The sequence below is a fragment of the Pristiophorus japonicus genome, chromosome 6, assembly GCF_044704955.1.
Source record: "Pristiophorus japonicus isolate sPriJap1 chromosome 6, sPriJap1.hap1, whole genome shotgun sequence".
Classification (NCBI taxonomy): Eukaryota; Metazoa; Chordata; class Chondrichthyes; family Pristiophoridae; genus Pristiophorus; species Pristiophorus japonicus.
Window position 1 is genome coordinate 205,557,692 of NC_091982.1, and position 23,068 is coordinate 205,580,759.

The 23,068-nt window shown below is 48.8% G+C and overlaps 1 long non-coding RNA gene across 1 annotated transcript; it reads left to right on the top strand.

The window, feature by feature from the left end:
• Window positions 1-10,763: 10,763 nt before the first annotated feature.
• LOC139265356 (uncharacterized) lies at window positions 10,764-18,692 on the top strand. The gene is made up of 3 exons (XR_011593542.1): window positions 10,764-11,081; window positions 17,542-17,697; window positions 17,967-18,692. It is a non-coding gene; the product is annotated as an uncharacterized lncRNA (long non-coding RNA).
• Window positions 18,693-23,068: the final 4,376 nt, after the last annotated feature.

Sequence of the window (23,068 nt, forward strand, 5' to 3'; positions counted from 1 at the left end):
GTTATGTATCTCACACTACTGTACATAACTGTATCTTACCATGCTACACATGACTGTAACTAGATATGACCTGTAACCACAAGCATACTTTACCACCAGGGGTGCACTTGCAGGAGGCACTGCATACCTGTCCCAAACAGGTACATAAAGGCAGGTCTCAGGCAAGTGTGGCAATCGAGAGTTGTGAAATAAAGGTGCAGGTCCAGAATTACCTTGACTTCAGCATATGCCTTGTGTGAGTCTGTACTGCAGGGTGAGGACTTTACAATGGTGACGAGTTACGGGATCACAGAATCCACAGAATGGCTAACAATGGCTCAGACGAGAAATACAGTGTTAGAGACAATTGGGAGGAATTTATAGAAAGGCTCCAGCAAAGCTTTGTAACCAAAGACTGGTTGGGCGACGATAAGGCAGACAAGAGAAGAGCCCATCTCTTGACCAGCTGTGGCTCGAAAACATACGCCTTAATGAAGGACCTGCTGGCACCCGAGAAACCAGCAAGCAAGTCATTTGAGGAGTTGAACACACTGGTGAGAGACCACCTGAAGCCAGCGAGCAGCCTACACATGGCCAGACACAGGTTGTACAACTACAGACGCTGTGTGGGCCAGAGCATACCCGACTTTGTGGCGGAACTTCGGAGGCTGGCTAGTTTATGTGAGTTCTCCGATGAACTAAGGAAAGAAGTATTGAGAGACTTTTTTATTGAAGGAATAGGCCACGTAGGCATATTCCGAAAGTTTATAGAGACCAAGAACTTGACCCGAGAGGCAGCAGCACTGGTCACACAGACATTCTTGGGGAGAAGAAGAAATGAGGTTGATCTACACTGCGGGTACGACAGCTAACGAAACATCGGAACAAGGGGTTCACAGCGTGAGACAAGCTGCTACCCTCACACACAGACAAAGGCAGGAGAACAGGCCTTCAACAGCAGGCAGTGGCGCCAGAAGCCACCAAGGGCCACAGGAACGGGCGTTCACACCTCATCAACCCACAATCCGAGCAATCAACTACAGACTGAGAAAAGCTCAAGAGAAATCAGCCAGACGCAGCTCCTCCGTCTGAAACAATGGAAGCGGTCTGTGCTGGAGATGTGGGGGAAGGCACTCAACAAGGGGGTGTCGCTTTCAGCATGCTGTTTGCAGAAACTGCAACTATACAGGGCATCTGGCTCGCATGTGCAGAAAAACAGCAGCTCTGCTGGTATACGAATCGGAAGGGTCGGAAAGCGGACCAGAAGACGGTGGGGACAGTGCCCGGGACACCGAGGTACAGCGGGTCAACACGATCAATGTCCACAGTTCTTACAACAAGATGCCTCCAATAATGATGAGGGTCCTACTCAACGGGATACCCGTCAACGTGCCACTGGACACGGGAGCTAGTCAATCTCTCATGAGCGTCCAACAATTTGAACAGCTGTGGCTGCACAAAAGCAACAGAGCAAAACTCACAAGGATCGACACCAAACTAAGGACCGATACCAAAGAAATCGTCCCAGTCCTTGGCAGTGCCATGCTCTCAGTCACACACAAAGGGACGGTGAACCGACTTCCCCTGTGGATTGTCCCCGGAGATCTCCCAGCACTGTTGGGGAGAAGCTGGCTGGCAAAACTAAATTGGAAATGGGATGATGTTCACGCCATGTCGTCAGAGGAAAGGACCTCCTGCTCAGCAGTTCTAAGTCGTTTTGAACATCTCTTTCAGCCAGGTGTGGGCACCTTCAAAGGGGCTAAAGTTAAAATCTATATCACACAGGATGCCAGACCAGTCCATCACAAGGCCAGAGCTATGTCTTATGTGATGAGGGAAAAGATTGAACATGAACTGGACCGGCTACTGCGGGAAGGCATTATCTCACCCATGGAATTTAGCGACTGGGCAAGTCCCATCGTCCCCATCATGAAGCCTGATGGACCCATACGAATCTGTGGGGATTACAAGTCTACCATAAACAGAGTCTCCCTACAGGACCAATACCCACTGCCCAGAGTGGAGGACCTATTTGTCACATTGGCTGGTGGAAAACTTTTCTCGAAATTAGATCTCACATCTACGTATATGACGCAAGAACGACCGAAGAGTCCAAGCTACTCACCACCATCAACACACATCGAGGCCTTTTTATGTACAATTGATGCCCATTCGGCATCAGGTCAGCGGCTGCTATATTCTAGCGCAACATGGAGAGTCTGCTCAAGTCCATCCCGGGGACAGTTGTGTTTCAAGATGACATACTCATCATGGGCAGGGACACTGACTCCCATCTCCGCAATTTGGAGGAAGTACTAAGTCGATTGGATCGAGTAGGCTTAAGAGTTAAGAAATCCAAGTGTCTATTTCTCGTGCCTGAGGTTGAAGTTTTGGTTAGAAGGATTGCCGCTGATGGAATCCGACCAACAGGATCCAAAACCGAAGCAATTCGTCTGGCACCCAGGCCCCGGAATGTCTCGGAACTGCGCGCCTTTCTCGGGCTACTCAATTACTTTGGGAACTTTATGCAGAACTTGAGCACGCTGCTGGAGCCTCTCCACGTGCTACTCAGAAAGGGGTATGATTGGTTTTGGGGGGACGCCCAAGAACGCGCCTTCAATAAGGCATGCAACCTTCTATGATCCAACAGTGTTTTAGCCTTTTTTGACCCAGGTAAAAAGCTAGTTCTTACATGTGATGCGTCAGCGTACGGGGTCGGGTGCGTTTTACAGCATGTCAATGATGCGGGTAAATTACAATCCATTGCTTATGCCTCCAGGTCACTTTCGCGGGCGGAGCGCGGGTACAGTATGGTTGAGAAGGAGGCGCTCGCGTGTGTACGGTGTCAAAAAGATGCACCAATATCTTTTCGGGGCCAAGTTCGCATTAGAAACTGACCACAAACCCCTCATGTCCCTGCTATCCGAGTGCAAGCCAATAAACGCCAACGCCTCGGCGCGCATTCAATGGTGGGCACTCATGCTGGTGTCTTACGACTACACAATAAGGCACAGACCAGGTGCAGACAACTGTGCCGACGCGCTTAGCAGGCTACCCCTGGCGACCACGGAAGGGTCCGACGAACAGGACTGTGAGATGGTCATGGCAATCAATGCCTTTGAATCCACAGGTTCACCAATGATGGCTCGCCAAATCAGAGCCTGGATGACCAGTGACCCCACATTTTCCTTAGTCAAAAGATGTGTTTTAACTGGTGACTGGGCAGAGGCTCGCGATGCCTGCCCTGAGGAGATCAAACATTTCCATAGGTGCATGCATGAAATATCACTACAGGCAGACTGCCTGATGTGCGGCAGCCAAGTAGTTATGCCCTTGCGAGACAGAGAGGCGTTTGTCCGGGAGCTCCACCGCGAGCGTCCGGGGATCGTCCTTATGAAGGCCATAGCCAGATCCCACGTCTGGTGGCCTGGCATTGACGCAGACTTGGAGCTCTGCATCCGGCGGTGCACCATTTGTGCCCAACTCAGTAATGCCCTCAGGGAGGCACCCCTAAGCCCCTGGCCCTGGCCCACCAAACCGTGGTCATGGGTGCATGTAGACTATGCGGACCCATTCATGGACAACATGTTCCTCGTAGTCGTCGATGCATTTTCAAAGTGGATCGAGTGCACCATTTTAAACTAGAGCACCACCTTCAGCACGGTGGAGAGCCTTAGAACCATGTTTGCAACCCACAGAATTCCTGACATATTGGTCCGTGCTTCACCAGCACAGAATTTCAAGATTTTATAGTTGACCACGGCATAAATCATGTTACGACGGCACCTTTTAAACCGGCCTCCAATGGCGAGGCAGAGCGAGCAGTGCAAATCGTTAAACAAGGCATGCTAAAAATCCAAGGTGCCACGCTGCAGAGCCGCCTGTCGCAACTGCTGCTGGCATACAGATCTCGTCCGCATTCGCGTGGGTTCCCCCCGCGCAACTATTGATAAAACGGACCTTAAAGACTAGGCTCTCGTTAATCCTCCCAGACATGCATGAAATTGTTGAGGCAAAGCACCGGAAGCTAACTGAGTACCATGACCGAAATTCAAGGGGGAGATGGAATGAGATAGGGGACAAAGTGTTTGTGCTAAATTATGGCAGGGGTCCCAAATGGCTTGCAGGGACAGTAACAGGCAAGGAAGGAAACAGGCTACTGGTTGTACAAATGGACAATGGCCAAACCTGTCGGAGGCATGTAGACCAAGTAAAAAGTAGGTTCACCAACAACACTGCAGAACCAGAGGCAGACTACAATGTGGAACTCACACCACACCTGGTTGGCAGACAGGTGGAACAACCTGAGGAAAGGGCTGTCTCAACAGACAGCCCAGGTGAGATAGCAGCAATCACACCGAAAGAAAAACAGGCACCAAGGCAAACAACTGAACTACAACTAAGACGTGAGCGTAGACCACCTGAGAGACTGAATCTATAAAGACAATAAGACATTGGGGGAGGGTGATGTCATGTATCTCACACTATTGTATATAAGTGTATCTTACCATGCTATATATGACTGTAACCAGATATGACCTGTAACCACAAGCATACTTTACCACCAGGGGTGCACTTGCAGGAGACACTGCATACCTGTCCCATACAGGTATATAAAGGCAGGTCTCAGGCAAGTGTGGTACTCGAGATCTGTGAAATAAAGGTGCGGGTCCAGAGTGACCTTGACTTCAGCATGTGTCTCGTGTAAGTCTGTACTGCAGGGTCAGGACTTTACACTACCAGTGCAAGTGACAGATGAGAGGAAGGACCAAGATCCTGCTTCTGAAACCGAGAATGTTCCCACTTCGGCACCCCCCGCTCCCATACCCGTCCAACCACCGCCTCTGCCTTCACCCCCCCCCCAAAGAGGCACTGCCTGAGGAGCTCTTCGGCCAGGCAGCGTGGAATGAGGAGGGGAAGGGGTGGGGAGAAGGAGAGTGGGGGGGGAAGGAAAGTGAGGAAGTGAGGTGCATGTGCACAGGTGATGGCTGTGTTATATCTCCATCTGTGTGTATGCAATTTTTTGTAATGTATGGGGGAAGGGGACCTTATATATTCTGTGTTGCTGGACATGTTGAACATTTGATTGATGTCAATGGTGCAAAAAGTGGGGTGTGAGCAGGGTTTGGGTGTTTTTGCTCGTGATACTTATGATTTCAGACCAATGTTGGTATAATCTTTTTTATTGAACCTAGCCTTGTTGCACATTGTCTCAGATAGCTGGACCATTACACACTGGTGATTCCTTAACATGAAAGGGTTAAATAAAACTTAACTTCAATCAACGTAAACTTTAACTGGCACCAAGGTGATGCCCACCATTAATGTCTGAGCTGCACACACATAGCTGTGTGTTAGCGTTGTCACTCATAGCAATGTTCTTTCAGGCAAATTGTTCAGATATCAGCTCCTCACATAAGAATCTTGCAGCTTTGTAGCCAACACGGGACCTTTCCTGCAGTCTGGAGGAGGTCGTGGGTATGGTTGCATAGCCAGTCTGATTGTTTGGCCCTAGCTCAGCATCCAGCCCCTCGTCGTCCTCTTCCTCTCTCTCCTGAGGTGGAGCATCAGTGCCTTCTGGCAATTCTTGTCCCCTCCTGATAGCCAGGTTGTGTAGCATGGAGCACACGACCATGCATTTAGCTACTTGCTCAGGGTCGTATTGCAGCTCCCCTCCTGAGTGGTCCCGACATCTGAAGCGCTGCTTAAGCATAGTTATTGTTTTCTGGACCACATTAATTGTGTCTCTGTGGCTTTGGTTGTATCGCTTCTCGGCCTCGGTGTGGATGTCACGCAGGGGGGTCATCAGCCAGGTGCCTAGACCATATCGGTTATCACCAAGCATCCAGCATTGTCCTTGTGGCTGTCTGTTAAACATGTCAGAGACAGCGCTCTCATGCAGGATGTGAGCCTCATCGAAGCTGCCCGAACATTTGGCATTCACTGCTATTATGATCTGGTTGTGGTCGACAACCAGTTGGACCTTCAGGGAGTGAAATCCTTTTCTGTTACGAAAAAGATCTAGGTCCGGAGAAGTTACCCGCATGGCAATGTGAGTGCACTGTATTGATCCCTGCACCCTGGGGAACTTAGCAATGCGTAAAATGCTCCAGTCTGTCAGTCTGAGCCTCCGTGCTCATAGGGACGCTGATAAAGTCCATCCTTCACGTGTACAGGGCCTCTGTGACCTGTCTAATGCAGCAATGGGTGGCATGGTGAGACAGAGGGGAAATCTCGACTGCGGAGGCCTGAAAGGAACCGGACGCATATAAAGACAGTGCCGCGGTGACCTTCACCTCGACCGACACTGATGTCAGGCTGCATATGTGGCTTGATGAGCTCACATATTTCATTGATCACCACCTTGTCTCCGAAGACAGGAGTGCTCAGACACGTTGAGGTAAGACCTCTTTTCCCTGTACGTGCGGGGTGTGTATGGTCTGGTCCTCCTCCTCATTCTTGCATGTCTTAAATTGGGCACATAATGATGTGCATCACACATTGAGCCATCTGCTCTCTGCAGCATTTACATACTAATTGATGCAGGCTGAGAAATGGCTGGCCTCATTGCAATGAAAGTATAATAGCGATTGATCAGAAGCAATAATTTCCTCACTAAAATATACCTCCAGTAAACCCCCAATAGTCCAGAATCTGAAAATATGTTTGTTGAGTTGGTCACTTCACCTGAGAAGAACTCCAGAGTCAATCCAAACTCCCCCAAAGTTGGAGCAACCTTTTGAATGAAGTGACCTGCAATTTTAAAAATGGCATCCACACCACTGGGTTTAGTTCAGAACAGTTCCATTTTTTCCAGGCGTTTTTTTGGGCGAGCGATATTGTGGCCGATATGTGTGTGAGATGGTGAAAGTGATGCTGGGCGATCTCCTGGGCATTAGTTTCAGCAAATGTGATCTTTGTGACAAAAAAAAGTGGGCGGGTGGTATTATTGAATCTCGGCATTAATTCCGTGCAGAAACTAACACTGGACGATATTATGGGTGTTGACTTTGCCCATTCTGATGATTCCTGGGCGGTATTATTTTTTTCCCGGCGTTACATACATGGGGAAAGTAACGCTCGCCAATAAGTTTCTGAAAAATGCCCATCAGTTTCCATTTTGTGGCTAAATGGGGGATATATGGGTGTTATACGTCATTTCAGCGGAAAAATGGACGTTAAGTAGGCGTTAAGCATGCAAAAAAAGTGGAAAATCTAGCCCATGGTGTCTCACAGATCATAAGTGAAGAAGGAAATTACAAATCTTTAGAATAGTAAAACATTGCGCAATTTTGAAACTGAGCACACTAATTTATTTTAAAATGGATACTATTGGCAAAAGTGTGAGAACAGTCCACAGGAACAGCAAACCTTCCAGTCCTTGGGAGGTAAGAAACAGATAAGATAACAAGTTGTGCAGTCAGAATTAAAAACTGAACAACAAGATAAGGATAGAATAGAATGAACCATAGAATAGAATGAGCTACAGTAACCATATCTGGAATTACCATTTAAGGCATGTAGAAGCCAGATTGGCCAGCTCTGTACTAATCAATCATGTATTAATCAATCATCATGTATTAATTGTAACTTGGGTAATTACGTAATGACAATCTGAAACTGTATAAAGGACAATGTCTCCAGTCCTCTTTGAGCATTCTTTTACGGAATAGCTCCCCTGTCGACTTAGATTAAACTGCATTTACTTTAAGGCTAAACGGACTCCGAGTGGTGATTTGAAGTTAACCCTTACAACAAGTGATCCAGAACAGATGGTGGAGACATGACAGCAGTAAAGGCTCCTTGTCGGAGGGCGCAGGAGTCTCCTAGCTCTGCTCGGCTGCATGCAGACACTAAGCATCGGGGACCATCCAGGAAGAGGGCAATCCTGGACTGCAGGAACAAGTGCAGGAGGCTCTGACTGGTTTTGCAATCACGGTGACTGCGTGTGTGGAGTCCTTCGCCAACATGAGCACCACTGTGGCACAGTCATTGGCAACTATAGCTTCCTCCATGGATAGAATGGCCATCTGCATGGGGGAATCACATCACTGGTATAATGACAACATGGTTTCACTTCTAAATAGATGGGCATCTATGGAAGACAAAAACCAGAGGTTCATAGATGTCCTTTCTAGGAGGGATGTCAGTACAGACGTGGGGACTCATGGCCCCACTGACGTGCAGCAAGGTGCTCTCCAGCTCCTTATTAGCAGGGAAGTGCGGGTGTCCTATGAGAAGGATGATGGTGGGAGAGGACATGGAAGTGGCGGCTCCTCTCCAAGCACTCAGACTTCCACCCCCATGCCAACATGGGGACGCCTGTGGCAGCCAAATGTTTTACCAAAGCTAGTTGAACATGACATGTATGAGGGCATCTCTGGTGTTATGGACAGCAACATTGTCACATACTGGTTTTCTGAGATCTGCCGGCTCCTCCAGGTGTTCCTCATCATCGCTCCCAACATCATGGTCCTCCTCCTCCTCCTCCTTCTCCTCCTCTTCCTCTTCTGCTGAGGCTCTGCACTTGCGCCATTGTCCTCATTGAGTGTTAGTCCTCGCTGCTGTGTGATGTTGTGCAGGGCGCAGCAGACCACAATTATTCAAAAGACCATGGCTGGTGCATTTGAAGGGCCCCTCCAGATTTGTCCAGGCACCTGCACCGCATTTTAAGCAACCCTAAACAGGTGTGACATCCAAAATCCAGCAACCTCAGGACCAAGGCCGTTCCGGATTCCAGGTATTTCCAGATTTCGGAACTGGGCCGAGGAAGGTAGGTAGGGGAGGGACGCCTGAGGTCAGGGGGTCGGTTGGGACGCTGGAGTTCGGGGGGGTTGGTCAGGACGCCGGAGGTCAGGGGACTCAGTCAGGCTGGGGGGGGTGTGGGTCGGGCTGAGGCCGGAGGAGGTCAGTCGGGTCGAGGCCGGCGGAGATAGGGGGAGGCCAAGGCAGGGTCGGGCAGCCAGAGGTCAGGCCGAGGCCAGGCGGCAGATGCCGGGAGAGGTCGGGCGGGCCGAGGTCGGGCGGGCCGAGGCCAGGCGAGCCCGGGGGAGGTCAGGCCACGGCAGGGTCGGTCGGGGTCGGGCAGCAGGCGGGCGGACCGAGGCGGGGGAAGGCCAGGCGAGGTGAGGCCAAGGCGGGGGGAGGTCGGGCCGAGGCGGGGGGAGGCGGTGAGGTCAGGCCGAGGCGGTGAGAGGTCAGGCTGTGGTGGGGGGGAGTCTAGATTGCAGAACATTTTCCGGACGACCCCGCCACTGATTGGCCTGGTGTCCGGATTCCGGAACATTACGGATTCTGGAACTCCGGATTTTGGACGTCGCACTTGTAGTTTGCTTGATGATAGTTCTTGTGCTAATGAGGCTCTGATTGTACCTTCCATCAGCCTCAGTCGCTGGCCTCCTCAAGGGTGTCATCAGCCATGTCTTGAGGGGATAACCCTTGTCCGCAAGCAGCCAACCTGAAAGACTGGTTGGCGGGTCGAACAGCTCCTGGACGGTGGAGTGGCACAGGATATATACGAATCATTGCAGCTGCCAGGGAACTTAGCGCACACATGTATGATGATTTTATGGTGGTTGCACAACAGCTGAATGTTTAGAGAGTGGAACCCCTAGCGGTTCACAAAAGCTCTCAGATTGTGATGGGGTGCCCTGATTGCCACATGTGTGCAGTCATTCACTCCCTGCAGCGGTGGGACACCAGCCAGAGCAGCAAAGCCGATCGCCCACTCAGTCACACTGGCTTTATCAGTGGCAAACTTTACATAGTTGCCCGACTTGTTAAACAGGGCATCAGTGACCCGTGTGATGCATCTGTGTGCGGCCGACTAGGAAATGCCGCTCATGTCTTCAGCAGATGCCCGGAAGGAGACTGAGGCGAAGATGTTGAGGGTAAGAGTGACTTTGATAGCCATTGGTAAGGGGTGTCCATCCCTTTCTCTGGGCTGCAGGTCTTCTTCCAGCAATGCGCAAAGCTCGGTAACCATCTGGCGTGATATCCTGAGTCGCCTTTGGCACTGCTGTTCCGGCATGTTGAAGACATTCATCCTCTGCCTGTATACACTGTGTTGGGCGTATTACCTCCAGCGCAGTGCAGCCCTGGGCTGATGCTCTCCGCCCTGTGCAGCTTCAGGTGGTTAAGGAGAAGGTTGGCGCTCTTGTTGTTGCTGCTGCTGATGTGGCTGATTTTGCTGCTCTGGCGGCTGTTCCTCATCAGACTCGGAGGATAAAAATGAGAGAGTATAAATCGTGCTTATTTTGATTGTTGATATGCCACATCCAGTTGAATTGACAGAAGCAATCTATTGCTGGCCAGAAATTTTCTTCAAAGAAGGTTACAGTGAAGAGTTCACTACAAACAATTCCAAAGTGTATGAGGCTAAAAAGACTCCCAAAACTGAAGGTTACAGCTTCTGACATCGAAAGTAAACAGCTGTAAAATGGTAGTTTTTATACCACTTTTGCAGCTGTCACTTTTTGAAAGTAATCGAGAGTCATAGAGAACCTCACTCCACTTACCTGGCGTGTTCCCCGAGGGATGGCAAATCCGTCAAATGGTTGGTAAAATTGTAAGAACCTGCTTTTAATCCTCTTAAATAGCATTCAACTCCCTGTTAACGACCTTAATTAACTGGCCCGTTGCTTGCTGTTGGGTCTGCGATCCACACACAGGCCTGACAGGTCAGAAACTCGCACGGAGGCGGGTTTAAAGTGGGATCCTGACCCGCTGTCAATCAGGGCCATTTTGACGGCGGGCCCGCCTCCAAACCAGCAGGGCTGGGAAGATTGCGGCCAAAGGCTGCATTCAACAAGTACATAGTGCAGATGCCAAAGCTGTCACCCCCTTCGAAAACTCTATAAAGGTAGTTAGGTGGGAATTGTTGCATTGGATAGCTGCTGAGTGTCAGGATTATATTGCACAATTTCTCTGAGCAAATGGGCCTGAAATTTGAGTCAGAGGCTTCCTTCAGATGAACGCCTCCAATCCGAGAATTTTTTACGAATTGACCTGGTGGTTCCGGAGATGCCTGCGATTGCAGTGGGGCGGTCTTCTCTTCCCGCGCTGTGTAGCGCGCTCCCGTCCACGAGGTTTGGATGCAGAAGGTGCATTTTATTTTTTTTAAACCTTGTACATTTACTTTAAAGCATAATTCAAAATCGCAAAAATAAATTTTTTTACTAATACATAAATAACTTTAATTTAAATTCATGTCAAATATGTAGTGTATTTTTTCTATTTTTTATTAATGTTTTGTGTGTTTGGGGGGTTTCTCATTCATAATAATGGGAAGTCCAACTTACGGAGCTCCCATTATTATGAATGAGAACATACTTTACCTGATTGGCTGCCCAGAACCATGTGACTGTAGCTCCAGCCCTGTGCACGTCCTGACATGCACGCGCTGCGACATGCAGTCAGTGGAGGCCTCAGGAACGGTGCAGCAGCTTCACATAAGTGCGCTGCTTTTTAAAGTTTTTTTTTACCCGATCGGCCATAGGAAGCAACCAACTGGGATTTCTGGGCCATTAACACTGGGTCTATTCATTTATTTTGATCTGGAAGGAATTTGGGGAAAAATGCATGAATCGTCTATTAATGCTAAATCACCAAGTCATTTCACGTTACTGAATACATGGCTTTAGCGCAGAGTAATGTCACCCCTTTGTTTCTTATTTTAGGTTTATCATCTTCATTGCTTTCTTACACAGTTCAGTAATTCCTCCCTCGACCTCCTCCATAACCTCTGCAAACAATAGCACGAGCAGCAGCAAAACACAGATCGCAAACTCGATTCCCATTAATATTTAATCTTTTTTCTCTCGTATCATTGATTGGCCCTTTCAGGACAAGGTCTAGGAAGATATTGTAGTGGTGGGGTTTACTGTTGGGTGATAACTTAAAATAATTATGGAACTGACAGGTTCCTCCCATCCAGAGAAAGAAAGTAAATGTTTTAGACAATGAACTTGAGATCCTGGTGATAAAACTGAACAGAGCTCCAACCCTGCTCAAGGCTCACTGGGTGTGTTAATAATGCAGAGAAAAACTGCCTGGCAGGCAATAACTGTGAGGCTCTTTAAAGTTATCCATTGTAGAAAGGAGATTGGTGATTAACATTTAAAAATGTCAATCAGACTTGGGGCTAGAACCTCCACTTTTGAGCTTACCGCACAAAAATGGGCGTTATTTCCGACATGGGCGGTAAAAAAGGGTGTTCAGAGCGCCGGTTTCTTGCCCATTCTCAAAACACCGAGTTTACATTTTTGAAAACAGTGAGCGATACCAAATGGGCGGTAGTGTTAAATTTTTCTGATCTTCTGCCGTTAAGTGTGGCCATCCTTAGCAACGGCATGGCAACGCTCAATTCCCGCGATTCAGCAGGTCAAGGATCATCATGACATGCGCAAAAGAGGAGACAGAGCGAGAGGAAGCTCAGAGGCACTGAAGGTGTGGCTGGGTGTGGTGTAGCTGCTTTGGGAGGAAGGAGGGAGACTTTAGAGCTTCACAGCAAGTAGGCAAACAAAATGTAACTGTTAACAGCCACATATTTGACCGAATTTGCTCTATAATGGAGGGAGAGGAGAAGGCATCACAGCACGCTGTGGAGACTGACACTGGAAAGAGCAGTGAGGTGGGAGAGGAGCACATTGGAGGCCGCAAAAGAGCCAGGAGGTTCTCGGACGAGGCAAATGCCTCCCACCTGCAAGAGGTCGAGTCACGCTGGGGTGATTTGACATAAGGAGGATGTGAGAAGCCCACCCCAAAGGCCTACCAGAGGATATGGACCAAGATAGCAGACATGATCTCGTCGGTGACCAACGAGGTGTGTGAGGGCAACCTGCCATGTATTTCACACTACTGTATATAACTCTATCTTACCATGCTATACATGACTGTAACTAGACATGACCTGCAACCACAAGCATATTTTACCAGCCATGGTGCACTTTCAGGAGACACTGCATACCTGTCCACACAGGTATATAAAGGCAGGTATCAGGCAAGTGTGGCACTCGAGAGCAGTGAAATAAAAGTGCAGGTCCAGAGTAACCTTGACTTCAGCAGATGCCTCGTGTAAGTCTGCACTGCAGGGTCAGGACTTTACAGTGGCAACAAGTTACGGGATCACAGAATCCACAGAATGGCTACCAACGGCTCTAATGAGAAATACAATGCTGGAGAAATTGGGAGGACTTTATAGAAAGGCTCCAGCAAAGCTTTTTAACCAAAGACTGGTTGGGCGACGATAAGGCAGACAAGAGAAGAGCCCATCTCTTGAACAGCTGTGGCTCGAAAACATATGCCTTAATGAAGGACCTGCTGGCACCTGAGAAACCAGCAAGCAAGTCGTTTGAGGAGTTGAGCACACTGGTGAGAGACCACCTGAAGCCAGCGAGCAGCCTACACATGGCCAGAGACAGGTTCTACAACTACAGACGCTGTGTGGGCCAGAGCATACCCGACTTTGTGGCGGAACTTCAGAGGCTGGCTAGTTTATGTGAGCTCTCCGATGAACTAAGGACAGAAGTACTGAGAGACTTTTTTATTGAAAGAATAGGCCACGCAGGCATATTCCGAAAGCTTAGAGAGCAAGAACTTGACCCGAGAGATAGCAGCACTGGTCGCATAGACATTCTTGGCAGGAGAAGAAGAAACGAGGTTGATCGATACTGTGGGTACGACAACTAACGAAACATCGGAACAAGGGGTTCACAGCGTGAAATGAGCCGCTACCCACATACACAGACAAAGGCAGGAGAGCAGGCCTTCAACAGCAGGCAGTGGTGCCAGAAGCCATCAAGGGCCACAGGAACGGCCGTTCACACCTCATCAACCCACAAGGTGAGCAATCAACTACAGACTGAGAGAAGCTCAAGAGAGATCAGCCAGACGCAGCTCATCCTTTGGAAACAATGGAAGCGGTCTGTGCTGGAGATGTGGGGAAAGGCACTCAAGAAGGGGGTGTCGATTTCAGCATGCTGTTTGCAGAACCTGCAACAATACAGGGCATCTGGCTCGCATGTGCAGAAAAACAGCAGCTCGGCTGGTATACAAATCGGAAGGGTCGGAAAGCGGACCAGAAGACGGTGGGGACAGTGCCCGGGACGTGAGGATACAGCGGGTCAACACGATCAATGTCCACTGTTCTTACAACAAGATGCCTCCAATAATGATGAGGGTCCTATTCAACGGGATACGCATCAACATGGAACTGGACACGGCAGCTAGTCAATCTCTCATGAGCGTCCAACAATTTGAACAGCTGTGGCCGCACAAAAGCAACAGAGCAAAATTCACAAGGATCGACGCCAAACTAAGGACCAATACCAAAGAAACCTTCCCAGTCCTTGGCAGCACCATGCTCTCAGTCACACACAAAAGGACGGTGAACCGACTTCCCCTGTGGATTGACCCCGGAGATCTCCCAGCACTGTTGGGGAGAAGCTGGCTGGCAAAACTAAATTGGAAATGGGATGATGTTCACGCCATGTCGTCAGAGGAACAGACCTCCTGCTCAGCAGTTCTAAGTCATTTTGAACATCTCTTTCAGCCAGGTGTGGGCACCTTCAAAGTGGCTAAAGTTAAAATCTACATCACACAGGATGCCAGACCGGTCCATCACAAGGCTAGAGCTGTGCCTTATGTGATGAGTGAAAAGATTGAACATGAACTGGACCGGCTTTTGCGGGAAGGCATTATCCCACCCATGGAATTTAGCGACTGGGCAAGTCCCATCGTCCCCGTCATGAAGCCTGATGGATCCGTACGAATCTGTGGGGATTACAAGTCTACCATAAACAGAGTCTCCCTACAGGACCAATACCTGCTGCCCACGGCGGAGGACCTATTTGCCACATTAACTGGAGGAAAACTTTTCTCGATACTAGAACTCACATCTGCACATATAACACGAGAACTGACTGAAGAGTTTAAGCTACTCACCACCATCAGCACACATCGAGGCCTTTTTAGTACAATCGATGCCCATTCGGCATCAGGTCGGCAGCTGCTATATTCCAGCGCAACATGGAGAGTCTGCTCAAGTCCATCGCAGGGATGGTTGTGTTTCAAGATGACATACTCATCACAGGCAGGGACACCGACTCCCATCTCTGCAATTTGGAGGAAGTACTAAGTCGATTGGATCGGGTAGGCCTCAGAGTTAAGAAATCCAAGTATCTGTTTCTCGCGCCCAAGGTTGAATTTTTGGGCAGAAGGATTGCCGCTGATGGAATCCGACCAACAGAATCCAAAACCTAAGCAATTCGTCTGGCACCCAGGCCCTGGAATGTCTCGGAACTGCGCGCCTTTCTCGAGCTACTCAATTACTTTGGGAACTTTATGCAGAACTTGAGCACGCTGCTGGAGCATCTCCACGTGCTACTCAGAAAACGGTGCGATTGGTTTTGGGGGGACGCCCAAGAACGCGCCTTCAATAAGGCACGCAACCTTCTATGTTCCAACATAGTTTTAGCCTTTTTTGACCCAGGTAAAAAGCTAGTTTTTACATGTGATGCATCAGCGTACGGGGTCGGGTGTGTTTTACAGCATGTCAATGATGCAGGTAAATTACAACCCATTGCTTATGCCTCCAGGTCACTTTCGCGGGCGGAACGCGGGTACGGTATGGTCGAGAAGGAGGCGCTCGCATGCGTGTATGGTGTCAAAACGATGCACCAATACATTTTTGGGGTCAAGTTCACATTAGAAACCGACCACAAACCCCTCACGTCCCTGCTATCCGAGTGCAAGGCAATAAACGCCAATGCCTCGACGCGCATTCAGCGGTGGGCACTCATGCTGGCGTCTTACGACTACATAATAAGGCACAGACCAGGCGCAGGCAACTGTGCCGACGCGCTTAGTCGGCTACCCCTGGCGACCACGGAAGAGTCCGACGAACAGGACTGTGAGATGGGTCTTTGAATCCACAGGTTCGCCCATGACGGCTCGCCAAATCAGAGCCTGGGCGACCAGCGACCCCATGTTATCCTTCGTCAAAAGATGTGTTTTAACTGGTGAGTGGGCAGAGGCTCACAATGCCTGCCCTAAGGAGATCAAATGTTTCCATAGGCGCATGCATGAACTATCACTACAAACAGGCTGCCTGATGTGGGGCAGCCGAGTAGTTATGCCCTTGCGACGCAGAGAGGCGTTTATCCGGGAGCTCCACCGCGAGCAGTGATAATGGTCCGTGCTTCACCAGCGCAGAATTTCAAGATTTATAGTTGACCACGGCATAAATCACGTTAAGACGGCACCTTTCAAGCCGGCCTCCAAATCGTTAAACAAGGCGTGCTAGAAATCCAAGGTCCCACGCTGCAGAGCCGCCTGTCGCAACTGCTGCTGGCATACAGATCTCATCCGCATTCGCTGACTGGGGTTCCCCCGTGCAACTATTGATGAAACAGCCCTTAAAGACTAGGCCCTCGTTAATCCTCCCAGACATGCATGAAATTGTTGAGTCAAAGCGCCGGAAGCTAACTGAGTACCATGACCGAAATTCGAGGGGGAGATGGAATGAGATAGGGGACAAAGTGTTTGTGCTAAACTATGGCAGGGGTCCCAAATGGCTTGCAGGGACAGTAACAGGCAAGGAAGGAAACAGGCGACTGTCTGCATAAATGGACAATGGCCAAACCTTCCGGAGGCATGTAGACCAAGCAAAAAATAGATTCACCAACAACACTGCAGAACCAGAGGCAGACTACAATGTGGAACTCACACCACACCTGGTGGACAGACAGAGGGAACAACCTGAGGAAAGGGCAGGCTCAACAGACAGCCCAGGCGAGATACCAGCAATCATACTAAATGAAACAGACAGCCCAGGTGAGATACCAGAAATCACACCGAAAGAAAAACAGGCACCAAGGCAAACAACCGAATCACAACTAAGACGTTGCACGCGAGAGCATAGACCACCTGAGAGACTGAATCTATAAAGACAATAAGACCTTGGGGGATGGTGATGTCATGTATCTCACACTACTGTATATAACTGTATCTTACCATGCTATACATGACTGTAACTGGACATGACCTGTAACCAAAAGCATACTTTACCACCAGGGGTGCACTTGCATGAGACACTGCATACCTGTTCCACACAGGTATATAAAGGAAGCTCTCAGGCAAGTGTGGCACTCAAGAGCTGTGAAATAAATGTGCAGGTCCAGAGTGACCTTGACATCAGCATGTGCCTCAAGTAAGTCTGCACTGCTGGGTCAGGACTTTACACAACCAATGCCGCGAACGATGGAATGACCTTGTGGGATCGGCAAGAGTAAGTATTACATTGATTTACATGTACTTATGTATTTATATCATTTGATTTGTAACAGTCATGAGTGACTATCAGCAGATGTGAAGTCTTTCCCTTTTAACGGGAATGTTGGACTCAAAGCCTACGGTTACGGTGTACATCTTTAGGTAAAGAATGATAATTTTCATAATCATGATTACATCTGTTGGTTATGTGTTGTATCAGTCTCTGTGACAGTACCTAGCAATGATACCACACAATGATCTCATGCCATGTCGTCCTGTCACCTTTTGCAGAAGAAGCTATCGATGATGAGGTCCGTGCAGAGGCGAACGGGTGAGGGCCACCAGTCTCCAGCGACATCACAGAGATGGAGGAGCGAATGCTCGTACTCGTGGGGAAGCACCCCCGGACTGCCACGGATGCATCTGCAGACCCTGAAGTGGTGCCACGTGAGTAAAGCTTACACCATTGTAATAGATGCCACACCAACTCATATCTGACCAATCATATATGATAGATGATCTCTAAAAGTGTCATAATAATGCTGGCCTAATAAAAATCAGCAATCTACAATGTGTTGATGGTCATGAAATGTGATGCCTGCGATGATTTTGAGAGCGGTGGTGCTTTTGTTGTGCTTATGCTGTGTGTAGCGCTGGATTCACCTTGTCACCCTAGCACACCCTTCTCCTCTAACAACCTCATTTGTGTCTTGCAGCTCAGCCAGCAGTGCAGCCCCAGGCAAGGCGACAGAGGCCAGAAGGTGGGGACGCGGGGCAGGAGTCAGCGGACGATCCTACTGCACTGGTGCTGAGGAGCTCCGGTTGTCGCCCATCAATCTGCTGGGTCTGTTCTCAACGAATGAGTGCGCGGACTTTAAATAACCTGCATCACCACGCGACAGAACCCATTCCAGCGCAAGGCCATCTAATGGTTCTCCAGTCATTCCCGGCTCCACTGTGGAGGTGCTGGCCCCAAGCATCTCTCCACAGGGCATCCCATTTGTCCCCAGGACAGCGCCGACACCGCGGAAGCCTCGTGGACGCGGCGGGTCTGTTCCAAGAGAATGACATGACAGCGGAGAGATGGCTCAGTTGTCCAGGAGGACTGGAGACATTGGTGACCAGCTCATCGAAGCTTTGTGGGGCATATCCCGACACCTGGCCACCATGTCTGAGTACATTCCATGCATGGCGGAATCCCTGGATGTGATAGCCAGGAACACTGCTGCCACAGCCCTCCCAGTGGTCCCAGAACGTGGCACTCCACCCCTATGTTCCGCACCACCACTGCGAATGACAGATGCGAGGAAGGACCAAGATCTGCATCAGAGAATGCTGCCCCCTCAGCACCCCCTGCTCCCGTACCCATCCAACCAACACATCTGCCTTCAACCCCGCAGTGAGGCACCGCCTGAGGAGCTCCTCAACTAGGCGCGAATGGCGCGAGAAGGGGAAGGGATAGAGGGGGGGAAAAGAAAGAGAGGGGGAAGGAAAGTGAGGTGCATGTGCGCAGGTGATGGCTGTGTTATATCTCCATCTGGGTGTATGCAATTTGTGCAACGTATGGGGTCTGGGGATCACGCTCCTGCTGTGCCTTTGTATTCTGTGTTGCTGGACATGTTGACCATGTGATTTATGTCAATGGTGGAAAAAGTGGGGTGTGGCGGGGGTTGGGTGTTATTGGCTGTGATGTTGGTATTAAACTTTTGTCATTGAACATAACCTTGTTGCGCATTGTCTCAGATAGCTGGACCATTACACACTGGTGATTCCTTACAGTGAAAGGGTTAAATACAACTTAACATCAATCAACGTAAACTTTAACTGGCACAAAGCTGATGGGCACCATTGATGTCTAAGCTGCACACTCACAGCAGTGTGTCAGCGTTGTCACTCATCAGCGCTCTTTCAGGCAAACCTTTCTGACATCATCTCTTCATGTAAGAGTGGAATTTAACAAATGCCAGCCACACTGCTGGCGTCCGTCCCAGTTAGTTCCACTTTTTGTGGCCGGTTTATTGAGCGGGCGATATTCTGGGTGATATGTGTGCGAGGTGGTGAAATTGACAGTGGGTGATCTCCATGGCCACTAGTTTGGGTAAATATACTCTTGACAACAAAAAGCAGTTGTCCAGTGTTATTATTGAATCTCGGCGTTAATTCCAGGAGGAAAGTAATGCTGGGCGATAATGTGGGCGTTGAAATCGCCCATTCTGCTGATCCCGACCCAAAAAAGTGGGCAGGCGGTAATATTTTTTCTCAGCATTAAGCCCATTGGAAAAATAACACTCGGCGATAAGTTTCCTAAAAAAGCATGTCAGTTTCCATTTTATGCCAAAATGGGCGATATCGGGGCTTATTCGTCATTTCAGTGGTTAAATGGGTATTAAGTGGGCATTAAACAGGCAAAAAAAGTGGAGGTTCTAGCTCTTAGTGTTTCTGTGAAGCTGCAGACAGTGTTGTTCCTTTCACCATAGATAATTGAATCAGTGAGTGAACAGCAGGTACAACATGCAGTCCATAGTTCAGTGACCCAGTGGAAAAAGACACAGCAGCTCCCAAATGTTTACTTGATACTGCTCATTGTGTAGAAGATGGGATTAATAAGAGACAACACTCAAAAGCAGTGCTTGGCACAAAAGAGGGAACAATGCTTTACCAATGAACGTGTTGGAGTTCCATTTGAGGTCAGAGACAGAGAGGACAAGAATGGTAATAGATGAGGAAGGACTAAGGATAGTCTTCAGGAAACATAAGAACATAAGAAATAGGAGCAGGAGTAGACCACTTGGCCCCTTGAGCCTGCTCCGCTATTTAATAAGATCATGGCTGATCTGATCATGGACTCAGCTCCACTTCCCTGCCTGCTCCCCATAACCCTTTACTCCCTTATCGCTCAAAAATCTGTCTATCTCCACCTTAAATATATTCAATGACCCAGCCTCCACAGCACTTTGGAGCAGAGAATTCCATAGATTTACAACCCTCTGAGAGAAGAAATTCCTCCTCATCTAAGTTTTAAATGGGCGGCCCCTAATTCTGAGACTATGTCCCCAATTTTAGTTTCCTCTATGAGTGGAAACATCCTCTCTGCATCCATCTTGTCGAGCCTCCTCATTATCTTATGTTTCAATAAGATTACCTCTCAATCTTCTGAACTCCAATGTGTCCAATCTACTCAACCTATCTTCAAAAGTCAACCTGTAAGAATATTGACACAGATATTTTGATGCACATTTCTGGCATGGTAGAACTTTCATCCACTACAAAAATGACATGGCAGGAGAGCTCGGTCATGTGATATGCTCCTCCTGTACCATGTGGGAACTCGGGGACACTTCCGGTGTCCCTGACGACTACGTGTGTGGGAAGTGTATCCGCCTCGAGCTCTTGACGGTCCGCGTTGCGGAATTGGAGCTGAAGGTGGATTCACTCTGGAGCATCCACGATGCTGAGAATGACGTGAGTATCACGTGTAGTGAGTTGGTCTTACCGCAGGAGAAGGGTCCACAGCCAGATAGGGAATGGAAGACCAACAGGAAGAGCAGTGCAAGAAAGATAGTGCAGGAGTCCCCTGTGGTCATCCCCCTGCAAAACAGATACACTGCTTTGAGTACTGTTGGGGAGGATGACTCATCAGGGGAGGGCAGCAGCAGCCAAGTTCATGGCACCGTAGGTGGCTCTGCTGCAAAGGAGGGCAGGAAAAAGAGTGGGAGCGCGATAGTGATAGGGGATTCGATGGTGAGGGGAATAGATAGGCGTTTCTGCGGACGCAACCGAGACTCCAGGATGGTATGTTGCCTCCCTGGTGCAAGGGTCAAGGATGTCTCGGAGCGGGTGCAGGACATTCTGAAATGGGAGGGAGAACAGCCAGTTGTCGTGGTGCACATTGGTACCAACGACATAGGTAAAAAAAGGGATGAGGTCCTACGAAAAGAATTTAAGGAGCTAGGAGCTAAATTAAAAAGTAGGACCTCAAAAGTAGTAATCTCGGGATTGCTACCAGTGCCACGTGCTAGTCAGAGTAGGAATCGCAGGATAGCGCAGATGAATACATGGCTTGAGCAGTGGTGCAGCAGGGAGGGATTCAAATTCTTGGGGCATTGGAACCGGTTCTGGGGGAGGTGGGACCAGTACAAACCGGACGGTCTGCACCTGGGCAGGTCCGGAACCAATGTCCTAGGGGGAGTGTTTGCTAGTGCTGTTGGGGAGGAGTTAAACTAATATTGCAGGGGGATGGGAACCTATACAGGGAGACAGAGGGAGACAAAAAGGAGGCAAAAGCAAAAGACAGAAAGGAGATGAGGAAAAGTGGAGGGCAGAGAAACCCAAGGCAAAGAACAAAAAGGGCCACTGTACAGCAAAATTCTAAAAGGACAAAGGGTGTTAAAAAAACAAGCCTGAAGGCTTTGTGTCTTAATGCAAGGAGTATCCGCAATAAGGTGGATGAATTAATTGTGCAAATAGATGTTAACAAATATGATGTGATTGGGATTACGGAGACGTGGCTCCAGGATGATCAGGGCTGGGAACTCAACATCCAGGGGTATTCAACATTCAGGAAGGATAGAATAAAAGGAAAAGGAGGTGGGGTAGCATTGCTGGTTAAAGAGGAGATTAATGCAATAGTTAGGAAAGACATTAGCTTGGATGATGTGGAATCTATATGGGTAGAGCTGCAGAACACTAAAGGGCAAAAATCGTTAGTGGGAGTTGTGTACAGACCTCCAAACAGTAATAGTGATGTTGGGGAGGGCATCAAACAGGAAATTAGGAGTGCATGCAATAAAGGTGCAGCAGTTATAATGGGTGACTTTAATATGCACATAGATTGGGCTAGCCAAACTGGAAGCAATACGGTGGAGGAGGATTTCCTGGAATGCATAAGGGATGGTTTTCTAGACCAATATGTCGAGGAACCAACTAGGGGGGAGGCCATCTTAGACTGGGTGTTGTGTAATGAGAGAGGATTAATTAGCAATCTCATTGTGCGAGGCCCCTTGGGGAAGAGTGACCATAATATGGTGGAATTCTGCATTAGGATGGAGAATGAAACAGTTAATTCAGAGACCATGGTCCAGAACTTAAAGAAGGGTAACTTTGAAGGTATGAGGCATGAATTGGCTAAGATAGATTGGCTAATGATACTTAAGGGGTTGACTGTGGATGGGCAATGGCAGACATTTAGAGAACGCATGGATGAATTACAACAATTGTACATTCCTGTCTGGCGTAAAAATAAAAAAGGGAAGGTGGCTCAACCGTGGCTATCTAGGGAAATCAGGGATAGTATTAAAGCCAAGGAAGTGGCATACAAATTGGCCAGAAATAGCAGCGAACCTGGGGACTGGGAGAAATTTAGAACTCAGCAGAGGAGGACAAAGGGTTTGATTAGGGTAGGGAAAATGGAGTACGAGAAGAAGCTTGCAGGGAACATTAAGGCGGATTGCAAAAGTTTCTATAGGTATGTAAAGAGAAAGAGGTTAGTAAAGACAAACGTAGGTCCCCTGCAGTCAGAATCAGGGGAAGTCATAACGGGGAACAAAGAAATGGCAGACCAATTGAACAAGTACTTTGGTTCAGTATTCACTAAGGAGGACACAAACAACCTTCCGGATATAAAAGTGGTCAGAGGGTCTATTAAGGAGGAGGAACTGAGGGAAATCTTTATTAGTCGGGAAATTGTGTTGGGGAAATTGATGGGATTGAAGGCCGATAAATCCCCAGGGCCTGATGGACTGCATCCCAGAGTACTTAAGGAGGTGGCCTTGGAAATAGCGGATGCATTGACAGTCATTTTCCAACATTCCATTGACTC